The following is a 27,671-nucleotide window of genomic DNA, read 5'->3' as shown; positions in this document are numbered from 1 at the left end:
CTGAGGGAGGTATAGAATTTCACTGAAGATGTCAGAAATGCAAAAATGCCCAACTAGGGATCAAGATGTCAGGGTTTAAACTCAAATGTTCCATGGGACCTCCTGACTTGCTTCACTTTAGGGATAACTCTGGTTTTTCAGGGTGGAGAAAATTTCCCTACCAGTGTCTGAAAGAAAAATGCTTTCATTCAGTAAATTGGTTATAGAGAAAGAAACTTACTCTTTCTAATTAGTATCAGTTATAGAGCTGTAGGCTCTAAGTAACAGAAAACCCAACTAAAATAGCTTATTGAATAAAGAAACATAGTAGTTTATAACAGGTAGTTCTCTGAAAACACAAAATCCAGGATTAATTCACCATCTCAGAGACATCTACAAGGAGTCCACTTTTTTCTGTCTTTCTGTCTTCCATTCTTGGTGTGTTGACGTTGTCCTCAGGTTGGCTCCCGATGGCATGATAACTGCAGTGGTGCCGGTATTCATTCATCCCTGCTCCTGCTCCTCTCCTCCTCCACCGCCCCACCCCCACCCCACCCATGCTTCGGTATCTTTGTAATTGCTCCAGTCTCTATTTCGGAATACAGGCTCCCCTTGTTCCCCTTGCTACTCACGCTGCCTGGTGAACTGTGTGGTCTGTAGTTTCCCAATTTCCATATTTCCAGTTCAGTCACATTGCTGATTCTGTCTTGTTCCAAGGCAGCATCTCCTGAAAAAAGAATTCCAGTTGGGAAAGCTTTGGTGTGGTGTCCACTCAAGAACCAGTTACACTCCTACCTGGTTAAAATTTTCCCCCTCACTCACCAAAACCCAGACTGGAAAAGCAAGGAACCAACTCTAAATGAGATTGTTTTCATCACACTGTGGAGTTCAGAGTTTCTTTCTCTCTAGGAAAAGCACCATTTTGATAGGGGACTCTCTTTTCGTGCAGTTGATTATGTCATCAGTCCTATGATTCAAAAGACAAAGCTTGATTACTTCAAATCGTTGTCTAGATAAATCTATTCAAGGCATGCCTTCTTTAATAAAATATTTTCCTCAAATTAGGTAAATTATGTAGATGCCATTAAGGAAAACAGATTGGGTCATTCAATTACTTCTAAAAGCCTCAAAAAAAAAAAAAGAAGCAGTTACCTGCAGCCTATGCGGGGGTGTCCTACTGTGCAATCTGGACCTTGGGAGCCATCATGGTGGACAGAGTTGAGGAGGGCAAATGAATATGGATCAATATGACCTAACACATCTTCTATCCACTACCCTTTTGAACTTCTCAGAAATCACCTGCCTCCCCTCTTACCATTCATTTTTAAACTTGCTTCCATTTCTCCACCATCCAAAATTTCACTTTTGTCCATTTCATAATTGTTTTTCCAATGTAAAGAATTACAAGCCTGTGTCAAAATTAGGCTCACTTTGTGGAAGAAATAGGGAAATGTATATTCACTTGCATTTGAATAAAGTTTTTACTAGAAACTTTAAAAAATGATTACTTGATTGGAGGATGACAGATGGGAGAAGAAGGGATGGGATGGGATGGGAGGGAGATTTTTTTCCTTTTTATAGATTTCACTTTCACTTCTTATCTCTCTTTTTATCCCTGGTAATGAACGGTTCACTCAATAAATTAAAAATTCATAGGTTTTTTTTTTTTTGCATGGTCAGGCACCAGGAACTGAAGCCGGGTCTACAGCATGGCAGGTATCGTTATGATTGTCTTATATAGTAAATATAAGAGTAAAACATTTAGATTATTCATACTATCCTTTCCTTCACTCTCCATGCTTTTTTCTGGGGTAATTTTTACTTTTTTCTAAAAGAGCTTAATTCATTATTTCCTTTAGTGCAGTTCTATTGGTAGTTTCACCAGATTTTTATTGTCAAAAATATGCTTATTTCACTTTAATCTTTGAAAGATATTCAAATCAGTGTGGACAATTGAGTTATGTACCTCAGAAAACAAAACAAAACCAAAAAATGTATTCTTAATCTTAATCTCATTTCAGTGGGTATGAAGCATTGAAGTCGAGACCTTTTGAAGCTGTTAATTTTTGTTAAGGTGTGGCTACCTGAATCAGGGTGAGTCAATCCTATTACTGGAGGCCTTATGAAGAAAAAACACAAGACACAGGGAGGAGACAGAAGCTGGAATCAACGGAACCTGGCAGGGAAAGAAGACATCACCATGTGATGAGAAAGCCAAAGAACTCAATGATTGACAGGCAGCCAGAATGCTGTCAAGCTGGGGGGAAGCCAGCCTTCTAGCCTACAAAACCATAAGCCAACCCATTCGCTGGTGCTTGTCATAGCAGCCTGAAAGCTAAGACTTTATGCATAGAAATTGAAGTTGGTGGTTATTTTCTCTCAGCACTGTGTTATTCTGCTTAAAACTCAGTTGTCTCTATAATTGCTGATCTTTTGAAGGTAATATGTATTTTTGCTCTAACTTCCATAGGATTGTCCTTGTCTGTTGTTATCAGTGTTCTTAAGATGTGTCTAGACATAAGTTGTTTCAGGTCTTTTTTTTTTTTGCATTTGTTTTGCTTAAGGTTTATCATACTTCTTACTTCTTTAAACTGTGACTTCATGCCTTTTGTCAGTTTGGGAAAATTAATAGCCATTTTTTAGGTATTGTAACATACTTTTTTGTTTTAGATGTTTTATGTTTACATAAAAAGTGTGCAGAAAGCAGTGTTTTCATATAACCCCTCCCTACCTACAAACAGTTTCTTCTATTATTAGCACCTTGAATTAGTATCTGTTATAATTTATGAATCAATATTGATACATTATTAATAACTAATTTCCATATATACAGTAGGGTTCATTCTTTGAGTTGTACGGTTCTGTGGATAATGACATGGCTCCACTATTACAGCCTCATACTTCACAGCGAACAACTTCACTGCACTAAAATATGCCTTGTGCTCCAACTATGCAACTCTTCCTCTGTCCTCCTTACCCCTGGCAGCCACTCACTTTCATATAGTATTTTGATTTTAACCTTCCCAGAATATCCTACAGTTCAAACCAACCTGGCATCTTTTACTTACCAATGTGAATTTAAGCTTCCTCCATGTTTTTCCTCCTGGCTTATGCTGTGCTTTATTGCTGAATAACACTCCATTGTAACAGGGTATTCCCAATTTCTCCTTCCTTATAATAATCATCAAAATATTGTTGCTATTATTATTTTGAGCAAACTATTATCTGTTAGGTCATTTAAGGCAGCACATCCCTGTCCTACCCATCCCTGCACCCTACCCCCTCAACCACTGCATCCTGCCTCCCCCACCATGAGCACTGCTGCCTGGGCCCCCCAAACACCCTGCACACATGCACCTCCCCCAAAGGTACTCAGGTGTGCATCCATGCCCCACAGTCTCCCCCACCCCACACAGGCGCACACCCCTGCACCACACCCACCCAGCAACCTATGCATGTGTGCCTCACCCCCAGACCTGCACCGTGCCCTATCATGATCTGCATACCCATGCCCTGTCCCCCTGTACCCCAACATCCATGCCCCAAACCTCATACCCGATCCTTTTGCTATCCCCCCCCCAGTGTACACCTCCTGCACCCTGTCACCTGCACAACTCCCCCGATTTGCCTCTTGCTACACTCTGCCTTTGTGTCTCCCATGCCTCAATCTGTCCGTGTGCTTCGAGGGCTACCTGAACCATACCCTGCCCCTATGACCCAGAGCTTCCCCCTCATACCCCTGTACCCCATATCCCATGCTACCAATCACCAGTGTAGCACCCCCACCTCACATCCTGCCCCACACCCTTCCTGCAAATATAAAACCTTAGACTACTGAGGGAAATCAACATCCAAAGTAACCCTATCAACATCCAAAGTAACCTATCTAAATGCCTAGAAGGCAACAAAAATCACAAAACATACGAAGATGCAGGCAGATAGAGCTCAATCTAATAACCAAATTAAAACACCAGAGGAGACACAGACTTTGGAACAACTAATCAAAGATGTCCATAAAACTCTGCTAAATAAATTCAACAATTTGGCTAATGACATAAAGGAGATCAAGGTGACCCTAGAAGATCATATCGAAGAATTTGAAAGAATAAATAGAAAAAAACAGATATCACAGACTGAAAGATACTGCGTGTCAAATAAAAAATATACTAGAGACACACAACAGCAGATTTGAAGAGGTAGAAGAAAGAATAAGTGACCTAGAGGAAAGGACAACTGAATCTGAATGCATAAAATAACAAATAGCAAAAAAGATGGACAAATTGAATTGGATCTCAGAGAAATTCTGTACAACATGAAGTGCACAAACGTAAGAATCATCAGTACCCTAGAAGAAGAAGACTCAAAGGGCAGGAAGATTAAGTGAGGAGATAAAGGAGGAAAACATCCCAACCCTTATAAAGGACATGAATATGCAAATCAAAGAAGCCCAATGAATACCCAAGAGAATAAACCCAAATAAGCTTACTCCAAGACTAATCAGTCTGTCAAATGTTAAAGAGAAGTGGAAAATCCTAAAGATGGCAAGAGAAAAGAGATCTACTATATACAAGGGAAACCACATAAGACTAAGTTCGGACTACTCAACAGGTACCTTGGAAGTGAGAAGGCAGTGGTATGATATACTTAATATGTTAAAAAAGAAAGACTTCTGGGTGAGAATTCTGTACCCAGCCACATTGTCTTTCAAAAGGGAGGGAGATATTAATATTTTTACAGACAGACAAAGCCTGAGAGAATTTGTCTACAAGAGACTGGCCCTACAAGAAATACTAAGGCGAGTTCTGTCAGCTGAAAAAGAAAGACAGGAGAGGGAGCTCTGAAGGAGGACACAGAATTGAAAGTATCAGTAAGGCTAACTTAAAAGATGAAAAGAGAAAGAGAGGAAAAAATATAGAGATCTGACAAATAAAATCCAAAAGAATTTTTAAAGTAATAACTTTTAATGTTAATGAACTAAACTTATGAATCAAAAGATACAGATTGGCAGAACAGATTAAGAAATAAGATCCATCTATATGCTGCTTACAAGACACTCATGTTAGACCCAATGATATAAATAGATTGAAAGTGAAAAGATGGAAAAAGATGTTCCATGCAAGCTGTAACCATAAGAAAGCAGGAGTAGCTATACAAATATCAGACAAAATAGACTTTAAATGTAAAGAAATCATAAGAGGCCAAGAAGGACACTGCATATTAATGAAAGGGAAAATTTACCAAGAGGAGATAACAACCATAAATGTTTACGTTCCCAATGAAGGAGCTCCAAAGCACATGAGAGGAGTGATAGATGTTTCAACAATAATTGTGGGAGGCTTCAATATAGTAGTCTACTCTATAGATAGAACAACCAGACAGAGGATCAACAAGGAAATAGAGAACTTTAATAATCTGATAAATGAATTAGACCTAACAGACTTCTCTAGATCATTACACCCCAAAACACAAGAATATGCATTCTTCTCTAGTGCTCATGGAATGTTCTCCAGGATAGATCATATGCTGAGCCACAAAACAGATCTTTATAAATTTTACAAGATTGAAATTATTCAAAATACTTTCTCTGATCACAATGGAATGAAGTGGGAAATCAATAGCGATCAAAGAACTAGAACCTTAACAAATGTATGGAGATTAAATAATGCATTCTTAAACAACCAGTGGCTCGAGAAAGAAATTGCTAGAGAAATTGGTAACAATCTGGAGATGAATGAAAATGAGAATATGACATATCAGAACTTTATAGATGTGGCAAAGGCTGTGCTGAGAGGGAAAATTATTACCCTAAATGGCTATATTAAAAAAGGAGAAACTGCAAAAATCAAGGGCTTGACTGCTTATCTGGAAGAACTAATGAAAGAATATTAACAAATTGAAAGGAAAAACTCACATGATCATCTTGACTGATCCTGAAAAAGCATTCAATAAAATTAAACATCTTTTTTTTTGATAAAAACACTTCAGAAGGTTGGAATCAAAGGAAGCTTTCTCAATATGGTAAAGGGCATATATGAAAAATCCATAGCCAGCATTGTACTCAATGGTGAGAGACTGAAATCCTTTCCCATAAGATCAGTGTGGAGGGCCAGGAGCAAACAACCAGGCCCAAGGAGGGAAAGTCCCCACAACATTGGGGCAGAATGTCCCCAAGAGTTAAACAATAACCAATGTTAGGGAACTGAGGGAACGGGATGTGTTTTGGCAGCAGCTAACAGCACTCTTCTGCTTCTATGATCACACTTGCTTGCTAGCAGCTGCAAAACCACAACGTGATTTTAGCCTTTATAAGCACGTCTTGAAAACCTCTGGGGGCTGCTCTCTGAATCTTCCTTCTTGAAGGTTTCTGAGGCAGTTATCAGCCGGCTAATAAAGACTCCCAATTGGCTTGCAATTCTGAATTGTGTGGTCTCTCTTTCGGTGCGCTCTACAACATTTGGAGGCCCCAGCGAGATCATCCCTAATGGGACATCTGGTGACCACAGGTCCTGGGGGCTGCCCCCAGAACTGAGGTCTGGCCTAGGGGAAGGCCTAGGAGAGATGTTCCTCTGCCCCAGGCAAGGACCAGGATCTGGGCTGGATCTACAGGACCCTCCGAAATTATACAAAATCTGGTGGAGTCATCTGTTTCTGGGAACACACTGGTGAGTACAGGTCTGCTATTCTATCCAGTGGGGACCTCTGGAAAGCTGGACGCAGCGTTACTTCCAAGGTATAGTCCCGGAGCAAGACGTTGCCTGGGATTCTGGTTAGGAATCAATCAGATAATGTGTTGTTTATCTTGGTTTGTTTTGTTCCTCCTCTCAATTGTTGGTCTCATCACACTCTGTGTCATTCTTGTCATAATTGCCATGGGTCAGTCAAGTTCATCTGTCTGTACTCCCCTTCAGTGCTTTTTGAAACATTTCCAGGAATTTCAGCAGAAGGCCAGAGACTATGGAGCCCGTCAGTGCCTTTGACTTGGAAAAATTCTGTTCACAGGAGAGGCCAACTTTTGGTTCTGGTGGCCTCCTGAGGAAACCATAGACCTATCTATAGCTTATAAAGTCCAAAGGACAATTTTTGGTGATCCAGGCCACCCTGACCAAATCCCCTATATACTAATTTGGATTGAAATTTTAACAGAAAAACCCAAGTGGTCATGGTCTTGCCTGGAGTCCCCAAAAGAAAGACCCCCCTCTCCAGAGTCAAAACAGCCCTCTTAATAAAAACCTCTCAAAAAGAAAAAACTAATGGGATCCCAGTATTGACAGGACCACCAGAGGATCTGCTCTTGATGGACCCTCCCCCATATCCAACAGCCCCTCTGCCTCCTCTAAGGCCAGAGGGGAGAAATGGCCAAGAGGCGGCAACCAGCCCCTCTAATAGCTAGGAGGTGACCTTCAGTCCCCCCCATACCAGAAGAGACTCTGCTTACCACCCTTCTTCTGGTTCACAATCACCAGATTCTTCCAGATCCCCAATTTTACCCTTGAGGCAGGTTGGCCCTGCCCTGGGGGACGACCACCCACCTTTCATGGTCTATGTCCCCTTTTCCTCTAGCGATCTAAAAACCAGAATCCCTCTTTCTCTGAAAAGCCCCAAGGGTTCATCTCCCTCTTGGAGACTGTCTTTTTTACCCACCAGCCCACCTGGGATGACTGCCAACAGCTCCTCCAGGCCCTCTTCACCTCCGAGGAATGAAATAGAGTCAGGAGAGAAGTGAGGAAGTTAATTTGGGGGCCTGATGGACAACCTACTACTGAATCAACCCACTTACAGGCTGTGTTCACCTCCACCCATCCTGGATGGGACCCCAACACTGATAGAGGTAAGGAGGCTCTCGATCGGTATTAGCCAGACTCTGCTCCAGGGAATACGAGTGGTGGCCAAGAAGCCGACCAACTTATCTCTGGTAAGCGAAACCATACAAAAGCCAGACAAATCTCTGGCTGCTTTCCTTGAGCACCTTCTTGAGGCATATCGCTTGCATACCCCTATAGAGCCAGAGGCACCCGAAAATAGGCGAGCTGTAGAGATAGCATTTGTCACCCAGTTGGCTCCAGATATAAGAAAAAAATTACAGAAATTAGAAGGATTTGAGGGTAAAGTGCTGTCCAAACTGATAGAGATTGCCCAAAAGACTTTCAATAACAGAGATGACCCCGGGACCTATGCAGTCCAAAAAAAAAAATAGCCAAAACTTTAGTATCCACAATGGCTGAACAGGAAAAACAAAAAGGTAGACAGGAAACCATTGAAAAAAGAAAGGGAAACCAAGGAAAAAAGTTGGGCTTAGGTGCAAACCAATGCGCCTACTGCAAAGAGAACGGACATTGAAAAAATGAATGCCCTAAAAGAGGACTTAAAGGACTGAAACCGGCCTCTGTTCTGGTTGAACAGGTGGATTGACAGGGCCGGGGCTCCATTCCGTTGAGCCCCCGGGAGCCCAAGATCACATTAGAAATCAGAGGCAAGCCTATAAAATTTCTTGTGGATACTGGGGCAACCTTCTCCATCCTCCAGCAAGCCGACGGGCCCATATCTAAGGGAAAAATCCCCATACAGGGAGCAAAGGGAAAGACAAAGTCTTACCCATGGACTAAGACTAGGATCACTAACCTCAGGGAAGGAACTGTCACCCACTCGTTTCTTGTAATGCCAGAGTGTCCATACCCCCTTTTGGAGAGAGACCATCTCCAGAAATTACAAGCCACCATCTCTTTCAAAAATGATTCAGCTGAGCTCTCCTTCAATACCAACCCCTCAGCAATCCTCCTCACTCGCCCCTTATCAGAAGAGTATTTGCTTACTGCAGAGGTGGTGCTGCCAGCCCCAGGCCCATATTTGCAAGAATTTAAAGAAAAAATACCAGGTGTATGGGCAGAAACTAACCTACCAGGATTAGCTGCCCACCAGCCCCCCAATGTTGTCCAGCTGACTAGCACCACCACCCCAATCAGAGTCCAGAGCCCGACAATTCCCAATAAGCTTAAAGGCTAAAAGAGGCATTGCAGTCCATCTCAAAAGGCCCCTGGAGGCAGGTATCCTAGTCCCCTGCCATTCGGCCTGGAACACCCCCCTTCTCCTGGTCCAAAAACCCAGGACCGATGATTTCCAGCCAGTGCAAGAACTGTGAGAGGTAAACAAAACAATTGAAGCCATTCACCCCACTGTGCCTAACCCATATATGCTCTTGAGCCTGTTTCCTCCCAACCAGCAGGTCTACACTGTTCTGGACTTAAAGGATGCCTTCTTTTCACTTCCCCTGGCCATGGTAAGTCAATCCATCTTTGCTTTTGAATGGACTGACCCAGAGAGGTGGTTCTCTGGACAACTAACCTGGACTCGATTGCCACAAGGTTTCAAAAATTCTCCCACCTTGTTCTATGAGGCCTTAAGCCAGGATCTGGCTTGTTTTAGACAAGAGCATCCAGAGATAACCCTTCTACAATAGGTGGATGACCTCTTACTGGCAGCTAATAATCTGCAAACTGTAAAAAGGCAACCAAAAATTTGTTGCAGGAACTAGCCCAGTTGGGCTATCAGGTCTCAGCTAAAAAGGCCCAACTCTGGACCAGTTTAACAACATACCTAGGGTATGAATTAGAAGGGGGAGAAAGAGCTCTGTCTTCTAATAGGATTGAAGCTATCCTAAAAATACCCCAACCAAAAACAAAAAGGCAGGTATGGGAGTTTTTAGTAACAGTTGGATATTGCTGGCTCTGGATTCCCGGGTTTGCAGAAATAGCAAAACCCCTGTACAGTAGCACAGGGGGAAAGGAGGAAGCTCTAACTTTGACTGAGGCTAAACAAAAACCTTTTAAAATGCTGAAACAGGCGCTTGTGAGCACCACTGCCTTACCCTTGCCTGACTTGTCCAAACCTTTTCAACTACATGTGGCTGAAACCCGAGGAATAGCAAAAGGAGTCCTCACCCAAATGCTAGGATCATGGAAAAGGCCAATTGCCTACCTGTCTAAAAGACTAGACTATGTAGCAGCTGGGTGGCCAAGCTGCCTCCAAGCCATTGTCTTCACTGCCATTTTAATAACAGAGGCATCCAAATTGACTCTGGGACAGGACTTACACATAGTGGCCCCACATTCAGTAGAAACGTTACTAAGGAGCCCTCCCGAGAGATGGCTCTCAAATGCCCGGATAACCCAGTATCAGGTATTTCTACTGGCTCCCCCAAGAATCCGCTTGGATAAAAACGGCAGCTCTTAACCCCGCCACCTTGCTTCCAGATAATGACCCGTCCAAGCCCATCCATGACTGTCATGAGATCTTGGAATCTTTCATGAACCTGATGGCTGACCTCACCAACAACACCTGGCCAAATCCTGACAAAAAATTACATACAGATGGGAGCAGTTACGTCTCAGAGGGAATCAGGTATGCGGGGGTGGTGGTAACTGTGGACCAGGTCATCTGGGCCCAGGCCCTAGGACGTGGGACTTCAGCCCAGAAGGCTGAGCTGATAACTCTGAACCAGGCTCTAAGGTGGGGAAAAGGGAAGATTGTTAACATCTACACAGAGAGCAGATATGCCTTCACCACTGCACGTGTCCATGAGGCACTATATCAGGAGCAGGAACTTTTGACATCAGGAGGAAAGGAAATTAAGAACATATCAGAAATACTTGTCTTGCTAGAGTCTAGCTGGTTACCAAAAAGGGCAGTCGTTATACATTGCAAAGGACATCAGACTGCCAAAACTCAAATTGCCAGAGGAAATGCCCTGGCTGATAAAACGGCAAAAGAGATTGCCCAAAACCACGGGGGATGCTGCAGATACTTCCTGTTTTACCAGGGTGAGTGCTGCTAAGCCCTCCAAAATATACTGGGTAAGAAATTAGACTGGGAGAAACTCTGAGCACTAGAACAGCTCTGGATGGTTGGAAAATTCTCCTGGATGGGAGAATCCTAGTGCCAGAGCACCTGGGGCACAATTTGGTTACCCAGGTTCACCAAAGTACACTCCTGGGCAGTACAAAACTAACTGAACTCTTACAGAGAGATTACTACATTCCCTGATTGCAACAACAAAGCCTGGCAGGTATCTTCCAGATGCCACATCTGCGCCCAGGTAAATTCCAGCCGAGGGAGAGAAATGCCCCAAGGAACCAGGCTGAGGGGACAAGCCCTGGGAGAACAGTGAGAAATAGACTTCACGGAAATATTACCTGGTCCATATGGATACAAATACCTGTTAGTCTTCATTGACACCTTCTCCAGATGGACTGAGGCATTTCCTACCAGAACCGAGACAGCACAAATAGTAGTAAAAAAACTAGTTTCTGAAATTGTCCCCCAATTTGGCCTCCTGACTGCAATGGGGTCCGATAATGGGCCGGCGTTCATCGCCCAAGTTACCCAATTGTTAGCAAAAATATTAAATATCAAATGGAAATTACATTGTATTTATAGGCCACAGAGTTCAGGGCAAGTTGAAAGAATGAATAGAACAATAAAGGAAACTTTAAATAAACTAAAGCTCAAGACTGGTGAAAACTGGGTGAGTCTCCTTCCATTTGTCCTCCTAAAAACTAGATGTACTCCCTATGTTAAGGGAGTTACCCCATATGAAATCATGTTTGGACGACCACCTCCACTAATCCCTAAATTGGGGGAAGAAAAAATAGCTGAATTAAATAACCATTCTCTTCTAAAATCATTACAGACCCTGCAATCTACCACCCAGCAAACTTGGAAACTGGTGAAAGCAGCCCATCCGGGACCAACAGATCCTGCCCCTAAAAAAGATCTATTTCAGGTTCAGCCCAGAGACCTAGTCTGGCTAAAGAAACTCCAGCCAGCCACCTTGGAGGCCTGGTGGACAGGACCCTTGCCAGTGATCCTTTCAACTCCAATGGCAGTGAAAGTTGAGGGAAAATGGCACTGAATTCATCACACCCAGATAAAAAAGGCTGCCTCGGACCAGATCCCTGAAAATGGACCATCCAGCGAACCGAGGATCCACTAAAGATAAGATTTCCAGAAATCCCTCTGGGTCCTCTTAATATCCCTGGTGCAGGTTGCAGGAGAAAACCCACACCAGGTTATAAATTATCCCTGGGAACTCACTAAAACGGTGGATGGAGTACTGGTGGCTACAACCACCACTCCCTCCCAACCAACCCTCCACTTTGATCTCTGCCAACTGTTTAGACACCTGGGAAGGGGAGTTTTTGGTAACATGATCAGATATGGGTGTGCTACCCCCTACGAAGAAAAAGGCTATGACCAAATACTATGCCTGTCCTGCAGAGGGAAATTTAAACTGCCAAGGGAAAGGCCAATATTATTGTGCCAACTGGGGTTGCAAAACAATCGCAGAATGGACTAACCGAGACCTGTTCATAACCTTAAAAAGGGCACCAGCCCATACCCCCAACATTGCACCTAAGGCACCTGTAACCCAATGATTATTATTATCCCTTCCTGGAGTAGCCAAACCTGGGTGGGTGAAAAACTTGGGATTGAGATTATATGTTTCGAGTTACAACCTAGGCACCATTTTCACAATTCAAAGGTTCCTTTCCCATAAAGCAACAATTCCATAGGACCTAATCGACTCTCAACCCCAGCATAAAAACAGCACGGCCCCCCCAGACTCAGGGTCCCACCTCTGGTAGGCTTAGCTCAAAAGCCATGCTACCCCAAACTCCCAAATAAATTCCTCTCCCTCCCTAAAAAACCCCTGCTCGACATGTTAAATTCAGTTTTCCAGTTCATGAATCAAACCAACCCACTTATTACTGAAGACTGTTGCTTTGCTTAAACCCTGAACCCCCTTTTTACATAAGAATAGGATTAATATCTCCCTAGCCTCATGGATACCCATATCAGAAACCTCTCAGTTCAAGAGGCACAGGCCAACACCTGTGCAGGTGGGAACAGAACCGAAACTCACCCTAGAATCTCCAAGGCAGGGACCTGTATTTATTCTGAGAATTTTAATCTAGCCAAATTCCCCTATAGTGACTCCTGCGGTCTCATCATGTCACTAAAACATTTTAACTTCAACCCCAGTGGATGAGGCCGCCTCCTTGTAGCCCCTGATGGTACTTGGCTTGTCTGCAAATCCAGTATTACCCCCTGTATAACTTCCCCAATAATGGCAGTCAAGGAGGAATTTTGTATTTTGGTTCACATTATCCCCCGAGTATATTATTATTCTGGGAAGGAGGTAAAACTTTAGAAATCACTTACCGGGCCAAGTGACCCCAATCTAGTGCCCCTCCTTGTCGAACTGGCATCACAGGATCAACTGCAGTCGGAACTTCAGCCCTTATAACCGGGACCAAAATTTAAAACCCTTAGCAAACATTTATCAGGACTTTAGTGAATTAAACTCTGTCAATCGTTTGAAAACTCCCTAAACTCACTGGCCAAGTCATCCTTCAAAACTGCAGACTTAGACCTTTATTTCTGAAACAAGGCGTTATGCATGCCCCGAGAAACCTGCTGCTTCTATCCAATCATTCGAATAATTAAAAGTAGTCTATCCCTAGTCCCTACAGGTTAACGAAAGCAAAACGCCGAAAAACTGAAACCAACTGGTATGAAAAACTATTTTCCTGTCCCCAGCTACCCCTCTTGTCCACGGTACAGGGCCCCTAATTTTCGTATTATTAGGCTTAATGTTTGGACCCTGTTAATCAATGTCTAACCACATACTGCAAAAAAAACACAAACTTGTTAAATATTAGTCCTTGATCCCATATCAACAGATTACAATCAAAATGAAGAAACAATGATTATTCTCTCATAAAACCAGTGGAATGTGAGGCCAAGAAATCACTCACCCAAGCAGGAAAGTCCCCCAAAGATCTGGCGAATGCCCCTAGTGTTAAACAATGACCAATGTAGGAACTGAGAACAGGGAACGGGATTGTTTTGGCAACAGCTAATGGCACTCTTCTGCTTCTATGATCACACTTGCTTGCTACAACTGCAAAACCACAACACGATTTTAGCCTTTACAACACGCCTGAAAACCTCTGGGCTGCTCTCTGAATCTTCCTTCTTGGGGGTTTCGAGGCAGCCACCGCTGGCTAATAAAGACTCCCGATTGGCTTGCAGTTCTGAATTGTGTGGTCTCTCTTTCAGTGTGCCCACAACAATCAAATGGGACAAGGATTCCCTAGGTCACCACATTGCACAACATTACTAGAAATTACTAGCTAGAGCAATCAGGCAAGAAAAAGAAATAAAAAAAAAAAATCCAAATCAGAAAAGAAGGAATCCCAACAGACGACCCTCCGGAACAACAGCTAGCGCTATCCACCTATCCCATATCGACAGCCCTTCCAACAATAATGGAACTAGAATGAGCATAGCCCAAATCCACTACAGACTGGAGAAAGATCAAAAGAGAAGGTAAAGTTATAGCAAAGAAGATACGATATAATGAATGAATATGACTGCTGAAATCGTTATATTTCTTTAGTCTCCAATGTCTTGGAGCAACTAAAGGAAAAACCTAAAGTGTGGAACTGTAACACATACCAAACGCTGCCCTCTGAAATCTATCAACTGATTGTGACAGTGTGCTTTGAAATTTGTTGCTTTTTGGTAATAATTTCTTATCACAATTTAAAAAAAAATTTTGTTAATGTCTGTTTTAAACTCTTCTCAGGTTTCCTAGCCCCACTTATTATCACAAACATATCTGGAAAAAAAACTGGTACCCACACTAATCCACATCCTTTGCTTCTCCTTTTTATGAACCTTAGTCTTTTAAGTCCTCCCTGACTTACTAGGTCCCATAACTTCAAATAGATTTTTTAATATTTTGTTCATGATAAGTGAGAGAAAATTGCTAATTGACATCTATCTTTCTGATTTTCAAATTTACCTACCCTGTGATTCTGTGAATTTAAGATGGTCTTTCAGAAATGATCCTAAAAGTGTAAAAGATATGAACTAATAAAATATCCACATTTGTTGAAATCCACTTTTTGCCATACACTGCCATCAGTATTTCACACCATTGACTCAGAATTCTCACAATGAACAAAGAAGCAATGGTTGTATGCATTCTAATGGCATTTGAGGATTGAGCTAAAGCTGGAATGGTAAACAGTGCTTGTCTTGCCTTAAACACTAGTAGCAGAAGCAAACTTTTTAAAAAGAATGGCTGAACAGTAGACCACATGTTCAAGCCAGAAGGGTGATAAAGAACAAAGTATACCCAATGGTCATTGACATGGAACCAATGGGGAAAGCATGAGACTGAGCTAGTGAAGCTCCTAAATTTGATAACCATGGGAAGATTCTCTACTTCCACATCACCACCTCTATGTCCTCCACTCACCAACCACTTGTTTACAGAATAAGAACAAAACCTGTTCTCCACCACTAAGCTCTAACATCATGTGTAGTGTTTTACCCACAACCCATACAAGGAGCCCCTGACCACATCTAGGCAACATCTACAGCACCATGTGGAATTTCCTTGAAGAGTGCAACTCCACCCCTTAAACTGCACTCTTGATGCAACTCAACTCAATTCATTTCTGTACCTTCCATGCCTACACGATCTAACTCAAAAGCAATCATGAGTGCCTAGTTGAATAAATGATGTGTCTATGGAGGCAAATAGATGAATAATACACAGTGAGTGAATGGGAGCAGGTAAGCAATACTTCCTATCTAATAATTACCCTTTCCCATATTATACATGTGAAAGCCTCTAGATATCTTAGTTTATTGTTCTGCAAATATTTCCATTCTAGTCTACTTGTTTCATCATCCCGTAACATTCCCATTTGTGGATGTATTTTTACCCTTCAAGATTCACCGACAAAGAAAACTCTAATAAAAGGGCTATTACCCTTAAACTGTTTCTTTCTCTCTCTCAGAGCAAAAAGACCTTTGTACCTATTGTCTATTTTTCTGAAACAAACACTAACAGCTTCATGCTGAACATCAAGTATCTGTCCACCATCAATGATTATACTGAAAACAAATCTATTTCATGTTATTTTTTATTCTTGCCAACACATGAATCCTGATTTCTGCACTCATACACCCACTAAACAACTCGCCCCCAAGGCATCACAATGCCCAAAGAACTACTGAAGCTTCCAAGAATTTAGCCCCGGCTGAAGAAAACAGTGAATACCCAGCATGATTTTTTCATGGGCCAGAAGACCGAGGCAGGGGCCCAACCACACCATGTAGGCACATTCCAGCCCTGCTAGATTGTCAAGGTCATTCCACTCACATTCCTTTGCCCAAAGCAAATCTCATGCCAAGCTCAATATCCAAAAGAAAGTGTTTCTACCACTCATGCTGAAAAGTGAAAAAATATTGATTGGATAATAATACAACTATCCCAGACCCACTCAGCACCGTTCCGAGCTCATCCTGCTTTCTCTGCTTGGTGTCTTTTACCACCCACTAGCAAAGAGTGATAAGAAACAGAATCACAAATTTAGTAGTACCTACTAAATATTTTTAATCCTTACCACACTCTGTTAATAAAATTGCGACTCCCATATTCTACATAAAAACTGAGAATCGAAGAAATAAAGCAGCTATCCATCTGTCAAGAATTCATGCCAAAGATAGATTCAAACTAAGTTCACTACTATCTAGTTACCCACAAGTCCTTCCCATTTCTTGGTGTTTACCCATTGGTCCAGCAATAAATCCAGTTAAACCACAAGAGATATTCCTACACACCAAACAGAATAATTAAATGTAAAGACTCAAAAACAAGGATGACAGATGCAGCATATTGGGAACTACATTCTACTTGCAATGGAAATTCATACTTTGAAAACACTAAATATCACTCAAGTTATGCAGTCCCTTTAACCCACCACTCCACTCCTACATTATAATATTCAAGAAAGATTTATCACCTGGACCAACTGCATCACAAATATTATCAGAGCAAATTATTTTTAATTGTCCCACACGAAATGATCCAAATGCCATTATGATAAATAATCAAATTAATGTAATTTTTCATATATTGAGAATACAAAAAGCAACTAATGAAAAAACCACACTAAAGACAACAAAATGCATTAACACCACAGATGAATTTAGTGAAAAAAAACATCAGTTCCAATGACTATAACTGATGATTCCATTATTAATGTTAAAAATTCAAATAAAACCATATTTTTGCTTAGTGCCAACTTAAAAGAAAAACAAAAAAACCAATTTGATAAAAGCATTGGTTTTTATGGGGGAAAGGAAGTACTAATTGAGGAAGACAAAAGCTTATGAGATGCTGACATGTACTAATTTCATATCTGTCTTACACCATGATCTCTTAATCTGTGATAATTCATTAAAATGCACAACTTTAGTTTTTTGCATTTTTTTTATGTATATAATTCTCACAATTTACAGGAAAAAATCACAGCTAAAAAAAAGAATGGATATTAAATGGGTAGAAAGTTTGCCATAAGGAAAACAGAGAAATGAATTAGTGGCTGAAGGTATATGAAATTTGAGTGCAAGATCTGAGATTTGTATATTATTCCAAACCTCCCAGGAATGGCAAAATCCTTAAGAAAGTAAAAAAAATACATCCAAGCACCTAAATAGCTGATACAAAGCAGGCTTGCTTCCATTCCCACAGACCTCATAATTTGTGATGGAATTACATGGTCAATTAAATGATTCTATTTTGAGAGTAATAAATGTGGGATCATCATTTAACATGAATGAAGAGCTTTATCATTTAAGAGTGTGCCAATTAAAGAAGAAAAGATGTTGCAATAGCATCCTAGAGAGGAAATCAAACTGAGCATAACCAATCAGCACACACTGAACTGCTAAAAAATTGCAGGCAGGTAAAATTAAGATGATACATCACAAGAAGAGAAGACAAGTTGCTAACGGCAAGGAGAGATTTTAATGTTGATTCCCATATCTCATCTGATAAGTAAGAACAGTGGCAGGGTTATGTGTGACAAAGAAAAAGTGTAGGATTAATGGATTGGAGACTTCAAAAAGTTGTTGTTGGTGAGTCCAAGGACTAAGCAATAGTCTAAGAAACCAACTATAAGTAAATTCCCTGGATTAAAAGAAGTCACCAAATTATAAGAAAGAATAATATAGAAAATATCATGAAAATATGCAGTAATATTCTCAGAAACAAAGAAATGACTGGAAGTTCATCATTGGTTGCAACAGATGGTAAGCATCACACAATCTTACAGTTTTAAGAATCTGGACTTTTGCAAGAAAATGAGTAAAAGTGTGGTAATGGGAGAAGAAGGCACTTGACCCCTATTGTCCCAGTGATATTTAGTGACAAAACAACGCAAACAACAGCAAAGGTCCCCGTTGGAGGCTGAACAAAGCACTATCCTTGAGAAAGCCAATTTTGAGCAAAAACACAAAGTTAGCATTAATTAAAAGATATAAGTATCAGGAAATTGCTTGTAATCCATAGTTCTGATGCCCATGAAAGTTTGGGAGATCAGAAAGAATGGATAACTTCCTTTAGAAGATCATGCTGTGGGTAAAAAGTTGGAAACTGGAGCTTGTGGCAACTCCAGCAATATTGCAAGGGATTAAGGTAATGGTGTTTGGAAAGTGGTTATCACTTCCACCTAAACGTGACTGAGCTGGAGGGGAGTAGGGTGGTGATGGCAGCCATCCTTCCAGGAGATCAGGGCTTGCCATCCCCACTCCCAGAACACACCCCTTAAAACATCCCTAAGCAGAGTGGAGACTGGGAAACCGCTAACGTATACCCCATGATAGTTTGATGTACATTTATTTATTTATTTATTTATTTATTATTTATTTATTTATTTGTATGGGCAGACACCGGAATCGAACCTGGGTTTCTGTATGGCAGGCAAGAACTCTGCCTGCTAACCACCGTGACCTGCCGATATACTTTTTTTTTGAAGCCTTGCTTAAAAAAAATTGCTTAAATTAATTGTTGCTAAACTTGATCCTGCTAAATAAAGCCCATTTTCTCAACCAGCTGATTTTTGTGTTTTTATGCTTTCCCTGTGATTTAGAATTTTCTTCAAAAATTAAAAAAAAAAAGAATGCAAATGAGATACAGAGGGCTTTTGATTCAAAAGCAACCATCTCTCACAGCTACAGGTCTCCTCCCCAAAGCTCTTTTCTCTATTTCTGACAGAGGTCTCTATTTGGTTACTTCACTTTTCTAATAATATCTATTATCACAGTTTTTGACTTGCCAACCCCTGGCAATGTCTATTGACTTCTCAGGCTGGTTACTTTCATTTAACCCCACCCTAGAGCCCTCTTTAATCCCTGCTCATAGAGGGAGGAGCTGGAATCTGTAAGGCTTTCATGGACAAAGTTTCCTTGCCTTCTGTTTCCAGCTGGGTTGGCTCAAAAGGTCCAGTGGCACAGGAGAGAGAAGGGAGTGATTTCCCACACACCCCCTCTGCTCCCTCCTGCTTTGCACCCTCAGTGTCTCCTTCTATATAGTAAACAACAGCTGAAGATCCCTCACACAAGATCCCACCCTTGCCTGCCTCTAAAATCTCTGCTCCCAAGCAGAATGTGCCTTCCTGGACACAACCATTAACCCATCAGCATTACTGAAATGAGCCTCTTCTCAACATTGCTTCACTTTTATCCCTTGAAAGTGGGTCTCCTTTTCCTCCCAGGATCCCAACTAATGCAAGGTTCAAAGAATGCTGGTATGTGAGCAAAATTTCCCCCCCTTGCTTTCTCCAGATGTGGGATCCTTTTATTATATGGTGACTCTTCTCTTGTTCATGGCCTTGTACCTTTAATCAACTTGCTTAGAGCAAGCCTTGTTTCTCAAATGCCATCTCCATCCCAATTCCCTCTGTGTAAAACAAAATTATCAGTGTCTTCCCCTTCCGTCTGCCCCTCTCCTCTATGCGCCACACTTCCCTTCCTTCCCACCTCTACCACCCGGGACCACACTTTTCCAGTGTTGAGGTTCAAAATCATGACCCCATCTATCTTATGTTTTATTCCATAGGGTGATTCTAAACACTGTCACCAATAAATAGTGACTACTGCGCTTTAAAGTAGGTAGCTGTTTCCATTGCAAGCCAAGCTATATGACTATGCCTTCTTCTTGGTTCAATATCTTTCCCTCTGAATTTCCCAGAAGGAGATGTCCCCAGTTTTCTGTCGAAATGAATATCATTTCTTTATTCTATCAGTGGCCCACACTGATGACATCTTTAGTTAGTATCGCATGGGACAATGGCTTAATTGTACAATTTTTTGTTTGTTTCTCCTGATTTTTAGCCAATTTGCTTTTTCCTTGTAGAAACAATGTATGAACTCCTACCCTGTTTTAGGTGTATCCAGCCCCCCAATCACCTGGTCTAGTCTAGGTAGAACCTTCTTTATTTTTTCTACAGCAGAACCTCCTGAAGCCCACCACCCTCAAGTACTAACCTAAATGTCTGTCATTGTCCTAGGTATCATCTGCCCCAGAAGCCCTGAACTGCCCCATATGCCCTTCAGGGTGCACCCACTGTCCTTTCCTGCTCTCCTTTTCCTTCACTTTCCCCTTGGTTTCATCATTTCATTCTCTACAGTTTTCTTTGTCAAGGAAGTAAATTTTTTGAATTTTTGATTGCAAAGATGTCTTTATTGTTCTCTCACAATCAAATGCTACTTTAACCAACATAAGAGTTAAGGTTCAAAATCACCCCAATCCTACCCATCCCCAGAACTTGGAGTGCACTGTTCTGAGTCTTCTACTATTCAGAATTAAAAGTGAGCTCTGAAGTCAGTTTGAATTTTATATTTCATTAAAAAAATCTCCCTCTCCTCTCCTATCATTGAAAGCTTTTTAAAAATCTTGTTCTGAAATACGTATTTCTAAAATACAGCCATCTCATTCTGAAGTTTTTTTTTCTTTAGCTCTGAAATATTTTTCTTCCTCTATTTTCCTTTTTTCTTCTTCATATATATCTAGATGTAATTTTCTCCCTTCCATATTATCTCTCTTCTCTGTTTGAGAAATTCACATTAGTTACACCTTATCTTTTTTTCTGTTTTTTTTTTTTTTTGCACTTAATCTAGGAGGATTTTCTTTTAATAAATTTTTATTGTAACATACGCAATTCAAAATTTCACATTTTAAACATTTTCAACTATACAAACCAATGGTGCTAATTAAATTCACAATGTTGTGCTACTGTCACCACTATGCATTACCAAAACTTCCCGTCACTCCAGACAGAAAAATAAAACAACAAAGCTCTATTCTCATTAAGAAATAACTCCCCGTTTCCCACTCCCCTCCTGCCCCTGGAAGTATGAAATCTATTTTCTGTGTCCATGAATTTGCATAGCCTATGTATTTCATATAAGTGGAATCCACAGTATCTGTCCCTTTGTGTCTGGCTTATTTAACTTAACAATGTCTTTAAAGTTCATGCATATTGTCATATATATTAGAACTTCATTACTTTTTATGGCTGAATGATATCCCATTGTGTATATATACCACATTTTTTTTATCCATTTATCTGTTGATGGATGCTTGGGTTGCTTCCACCTAAGAGAATTCTTTAGTTTTAATTTTTAGCCGTTTAATTGAATTTTTACTTCAATATTATATTGTTAATTCTTATGCTCCATTTTTTATTCTTTGGTTTTCCTTTTAAATAGCATACTACTTTTATTTTATTATTTTAAAATATCTGTGTATATTAGAGTTCTGCTTCATTTGTTCTCTTTAAGTTCTCTTCTGTCTTCTTTTTTTTTCTTTCATTGAAGTTAGCTTTTTCTATTTGTCAACTTGGCCTTTTTCTCCATGTCTGGTTTCCATACATGGCATGGGTTCATATAGTTAGTTATCTAACAGTTTTTGAAATGAAAAAGCAGTCTGGTTATTCTAAAAGATGGTTAAAGATTTCCTCTTTTATTGCCTTAATCCATTCTATTTCCTGAAATCAGTTTCTCTGCTGAGTTAGAAGGTGGGCTGGGAGAGCTGTGTTTGTGGATTACTAGGTCTTTGCTTTGGTATATGTAGAAGTTGAGCTGCCTGACTGCTACACGCCCCCAAATCCCAAAAAAGGGAGGGTTTTCTTGAAAGGGGCCCCTTCCTACACTAGGAGATTTGACTCTCTTCCATAGTTCCTAAATTTTTTTAGAGACATTGACCCATTTATTCTCTGGGGACAAACACCTGTGGCTTGCCTGGCCTGCTTTATGCAAAAGTGGGGAAGCAGGAGAGGAAGTGATTAGAGTAGCTGTCCCCAGTGGGCCTCCGACCAATCCTGCTTTCAGCCCCACTTCCAACCCACCTCCAGCCTGCCACCCTGAGCCCATGTCATGATCCTCCACCAGAGCCCCCTTTGGGACTCTACAGCCCTGTTTCTCCCACGACATACTTCCATACCCACCCATCACCAAGGGAAGTTTGAAATCTCATACACGCTGAAGGACCCCTCACAACCTCTTTATTTGGTGAGTTTATATCTCACATCACTCTTTAGTGTGAGTTTAATGGATTATCAAAAGGGATGATTAGTTTGTAAGCAGCTGGAATGTGACATACCAGAACTGAAATGCCTTTTTTTTTTAAACTTTTTTTTTATGGTAAAGTATATATACAGAAAAAAACAGTAAATTTTCAAGTACATTTTAATAAGCAGTTATAGAACAGATTTCAGTGTTTGGTGTGGCTTACAATTCCACAATTTTAGGTTTTTGTTTCTAGCTGCTCTATGGTACTGGAGGCTAAAAGAAATATCAGTATAATGACTCAGCAATCATACTTGTTTGTTAAACCCAACTTTCTCTGTATAATTCCACCATCACCTTTGATCTTTCTCCCACTCTTTAGAGGTATTTGGGCTATGCCCATTCGAACGTTTTCATGTTGAAAGAGGCTGTCAATAATATGGGATGGGGGATGGAACTAGTTGTTGTTCTGGAAAGGCTGGACCCTCTGCATTTCAGGACTTACCTGGTCCAGAGACCCATCTGGAGGTTGTAGATTTTGAAGAGTTACCCTAGTACGTGGAATGTTTGTAGAAACTTATAATGCCATAGGTGTTCTGTAGGTAGAAGACTCAGAACAGTGCACTCCAAGTTCTGGGGATGGGGTAGGAATGGTTTTGGTTAGGGTTTGACAAGTTATGATAGGTAGCAATGTGTAATGGAAGCTTACAAAAGAATAACCTCCAGTATAGCCTCTCGACTTTGCTTGAACTCTCTCAGTCACTGCTACTTATTTGTTACACTTTTTTCCCCCCTTTGGTCAGGATGGCATTGTTGATATCTCGGTGCCAGGGCCAAGCTCATCCCTGGGAGTCATCTCCCATGCTCCCATCCCTGGATGTCATGTCCCACGTAGAGGGGACGACAATGGTTTCATTTGCAGTTTTGGACTTAGGGAGAGAGAGGCCAAATCTGAGCAACAAAAGAGATCTTCCAGAAGTAACTAAGGCATACTTATAGGTAGGCTAAGCTTCTCTGCTATATACATAAGCTTCACAAGAGCAAGCCTCAAGATCGAGGGCATGACCTATTGACTTGGGTGTCCCAAATGTTTGGTGCAATAACTGGGGTTTCCTGGTGGTAAAGATTAGTAGATCCATAATTTTTCTCCCATCCCTCAACAGACTTTGCCAATACTTTTTTATTAAATGCTTAATATACTCTGGAATATATCCAGGCATTATATTAAACTATACAAGATTAAAGGCCCTCATTCTTTTTCTGGGTTCCCTGTGTCTGGATTGTTTAAATGATCTACCCAGATAGGTTGAGTTAGATTATGTGCTACAGAAAATTTAGGTTCTGGACATAATAAAACCTTCTTCTTCCTTTGGTCTCAAAGAGCATGGAGTGGCTTTTGATAAGGAGAATTTACTAAGTTACAAGTGTACAGTTCTAAGGAAGTGAAAGTTTCCAAATTAAGGCACCAACAAGAGATTACTTCATTCAAGAAAGGCCAATGGATCAAGAACACCTTTGTCAGCTGGGAAGTCACGTGGCTGACATCTGCTGGTCCCTTGCTCCTGGGCTCCATTGCTTTCAGCCTCTATTCCTGTGGGGGTTCCTCATTTTACTCCTCCAGGGCTGGCTTTTATCTCTTGGCTTCCCTTGGCTCTGTCCAGATTCTGGCTTACCTAACATCTCATGACAATGTTTGCTGGGCTCCAAGCATCTTCAGGCATACATGTCTCTGTTCTCCATGTGCCTGCATCTGTATCAGCTCTGCTGTGAAGTTTCTGTCAGCTCCGTCATTTCTATAGGCTCTGTCTGCTCTGAGCAATCTCCAAAATGTTCCCTCTTTTAAAGGACTTCAGTAAACTAATCAAGACTCACTCAGAATGGGTGGAGTCACCTTTTCATCCAATCAAAGTTCACACCCAAAATTGGATGTGCACAGCTCCGTGGAAACAAGCTAATCAAAAGTTTCCACCTGCAATATTGAATAAGGATTAGAAGAAAGAGCTCCTGATTATGTTTTTTTTCCTGATTATATTTTAATCAGGATTAAAACATAGCTTTTCTGGGGAACATAATATGTTCAATCCAGCACAGAGAGCATACAAAATATGCTTAGTTTATTGGTTTAAATGTATTGCCATAAATTTAAAGGAACTAATACATGAGAGAATAAATTAACAAATCGCTTCCTGTGTCCCCAGGACCTTGGCACAAACTTTCATTTGCTCAGGTGAACAAGTAATATCTACTTGTGACCACAGCACACGTGTCTTTCATCCAATATTTTTTGTAGACTTTTTTCCTGCAGTGCTATATGGTCCTCATCTTTATTTATCACCCATGATGTGCAATCTTCCAAGGGGAACCTTAGAACCCCCAAGTGTAAGCTCATGTACCCCACTGTGCTCATGAGAAACTCCTGAGGCAGGGTCCCTCAGCACAGTGACAAGGGGCACAGTGAGAGTATGACGCTTTGCCCACTAGACCCCAAATCCAGTTCTTCCTTCACTCACAAGATGGTTTTGGGGTGAACTGAGATAAAATATGTAAAGCTCACAGTAAACATTTCACAAACATTATTACCATTCCCCTTTCTTAGACACAAAGCTACCTACCCCAAATTCCTCACACACTTTGGCCAACGAGAATAAAAGCCACAACAAAAAGTCAAAGCAGGAAGCTGCTTCCTTCACTAACAGGGCTTAAGAGTTCAGATGGCTGCAGCTGGAGCCTTAGCTCTTTAGCTCAGTTTTCCACCAACATCTTATACCCAAAGGAAAAGGGCTGTGGCACAAACTAAGGCTTTGTGAGAGATAGTTATTAACTCAATAATTGCTGGAAGGTGTTCATTTCTGTCATTTCTGATGGGTACCAGCTGAAACGCCATGGGCAACTGGTGCCTCCTTTCCCTGTATCTCAACTATCACGGGTGCAAGAAAGTGAGGGGTCCACAAGGGACAGCAGGGGTGCTGGTAGAGATGGAAGTTTGCAGGAAAGAGGGAACTAGTGGCCTCTTCCTTACAAAGATGCACTTGAATTCAAATTCTAGTTCCCTTACCTCCTTGGTTTTTAATACTTCCTGTATTCAGAGTTCATATGTACAAAAACTCCAATTGTCAGAAATGCAGCTGGGAAGAAGAAGAGTAAAAAGTGGAAAGCAAAACAAACAACATCACCACCACCCCTCAGCAAAAATGCTGTGACAATTAATAATAATTGTATGTGGCCTGACCCAGCCCAGCAACCTGCCTGACACACTCCCAAGTGCTCCAGAAATTGACAATCGCTGTAGAAACCCATGCCCATTGGGATGTTTTTTAGGGAGGATTATACACTGATCCACCCAGTCTGATCTATTTGCTGCCTCTTCCTCCTTTTTTTTAATTAGAGAAATTGTAGGTTTGCAGAAAAATCATGCAGAAAATACAGACTTGCCATACACCTCTCCCCTCTTATCAACACCTTGCATCAATGTGGTCAATTTGTTGCAATTGATATATGGATATTATTACAATTGTCCTCTTTTTTACTGACTCTTCTTTGCTAAAGCCTACACCTCCCCTGGCATTTCTCTGAGCTCTCCCGCCCCCTGCACCCTTCCACCCTACCCCAAGTCTAGAGCACCTCTGCTTCTCTCTACCCTAGTCCATACCAGATCAGCTCTTAGAGCTGATACCAGCAGATGAGATTTGCAGGTGCATCACTTCAACCAGGTATAGACAACCTGGAGTCCCCTGTGGGTTTTTATGGTGTTCTTTTTCCATTAGGGGTGCCATTAAGAAGCTTCCAGAAGTGCAACCAAGTGCAGCCATTCTGGATGCCTAAAGGTGTACATTAGGATAACTGAGGTGCTGCTGTGAAGTTAGGGTGTGGAGCTCTAACCGTGGATCTGATGTGAGTCCCACAGCCTCACCAGAGGCCAGGAGCTGGGTAATACCCCCGGCTCCTGCCCCAGCCGAAAGGACTAGAGCCAGCCTTGAGGATGTCTACATGGAAAGGTAGCCAGAAGCCAGGACCTGGCTGGCATTACAGCACCTCCTTCCTTGCTTTGAGGCGCCCATCTCAGCCCTCAAATCTCCCTAAATGCTGGAGTCTTCTCAGATTCCATACACTGCTGGTCAGGACTGCTTGCCCTCTAGGCTTGACCTCTCTGTGCCTCAGTGGGTTTGGGCTGCCTCTCTCTCTAGCCCACCCTCCCCACTCACCCGCCTGTGACAGCTTAGCCCCCATTGCTTCTCTCCACTCCTCTTAAAATATGCATAGCTACAGTTTGGTTTTCCTAAGACTTGCCAACTTGCCAACCAGATAAGTTAAACTATGTTTCTCTGCCAATGGGAGAGAGTCAGAAAAGCGTCCAAGGAGAAAATAGTAACACTACACATGAAAAGGTAATGTTGTCTTTTGTGTGCAAAGAGACCAAATAAATTAATTAAAAAATATATATATTAGTCTCCTCTCCAAAATGACGAAACAGAGGGAGCAAAAATTTCACCAAAGAGAAATGAAAAATGGAGAGAAGAATTTGAAAGTATATTTGATCTCACTGGTAATCAAGAAAAGGCAAACTCGAATACTATGTTTATCTCTGTAGCTTTAACAATGATTTAAAATCTAATGCTTAATATTGCTAAAGGACTCTGAGATAAGCAGTTTACTCTCACTTGGGGAAAAGTGTACATTGTTATGGACACAACTCTTAAATGTATCAAAACCCTCAAACGCATTCCTTGTTGTTCATACAGTAATATCACTTATTGGAATATAGGCAAAAAAAAAAAAACTCAGATAAAGATTTGTTATGTTCACATGGTTTATCACAGTATCTACTTAACTAGCAAAGAATAAACCTTGCAATGAAAACTAATGAAAGAGATGTTATATTTTATTTGGGAAAATGGTTATGACATAATATTTGGTAGTGAAAAACTCGGCACTCAATTGTATTCAGTACAATCTCGATTGCATTAACAAATATCCATGGATGCCTTAAAAAAAGACTAGAAGTAAACATACCTTCAAGTACTAGAGATTGTGAAAATTATTTAGGATTTGGGTTTTTTTTCCTTCTCTCCTTAAAAAATGTTTGCACCAAGCATCTGTTGCTTTAATAAAGGGCACAACTTTTAATTTTTAAAAAAAGTTAAAAGGAACAAGTAAAATCTACCCAACTCTGCCTATTAGGACTCACACCAGAGGGAGAGGGACAATAGCTAAGGTAAGAAGAGGGATGGGCTCTGAATGTGTTATTTGGGGGGCTGCAAACGGGGATA

General features: G+C 41.1%; 1 long non-coding RNA gene across 1 annotated transcript; it reads right to left on the bottom strand.

The window, feature by feature from the left end:
* Nucleotides 1-564: 564 nt before the first annotated feature.
* LOC143676210 (uncharacterized) lies at nt 565-22,969 on the bottom strand. Its single transcript, XR_013171912.1, has 3 exons — nt 22,910-22,969; nt 802-946; nt 565-706 (listed from the first exon to the last, which is right to left on the bottom strand). It is a non-coding gene; the product is annotated as an uncharacterized LOC143676210 (long non-coding RNA).
* Nucleotides 22,970-27,671: the final 4,702 nt, after the last annotated feature.

The sequence above is a fragment of the Tamandua tetradactyla genome, chromosome 3 (genome assembly GCF_023851605.1).
Source record: "Tamandua tetradactyla isolate mTamTet1 chromosome 3, mTamTet1.pri, whole genome shotgun sequence".
Taxonomy (NCBI): domain Eukaryota; kingdom Metazoa; phylum Chordata; class Mammalia; order Pilosa; family Myrmecophagidae; genus Tamandua; species Tamandua tetradactyla.
This window is presented reverse-complemented; position numbering and strand designations above follow the sequence as displayed.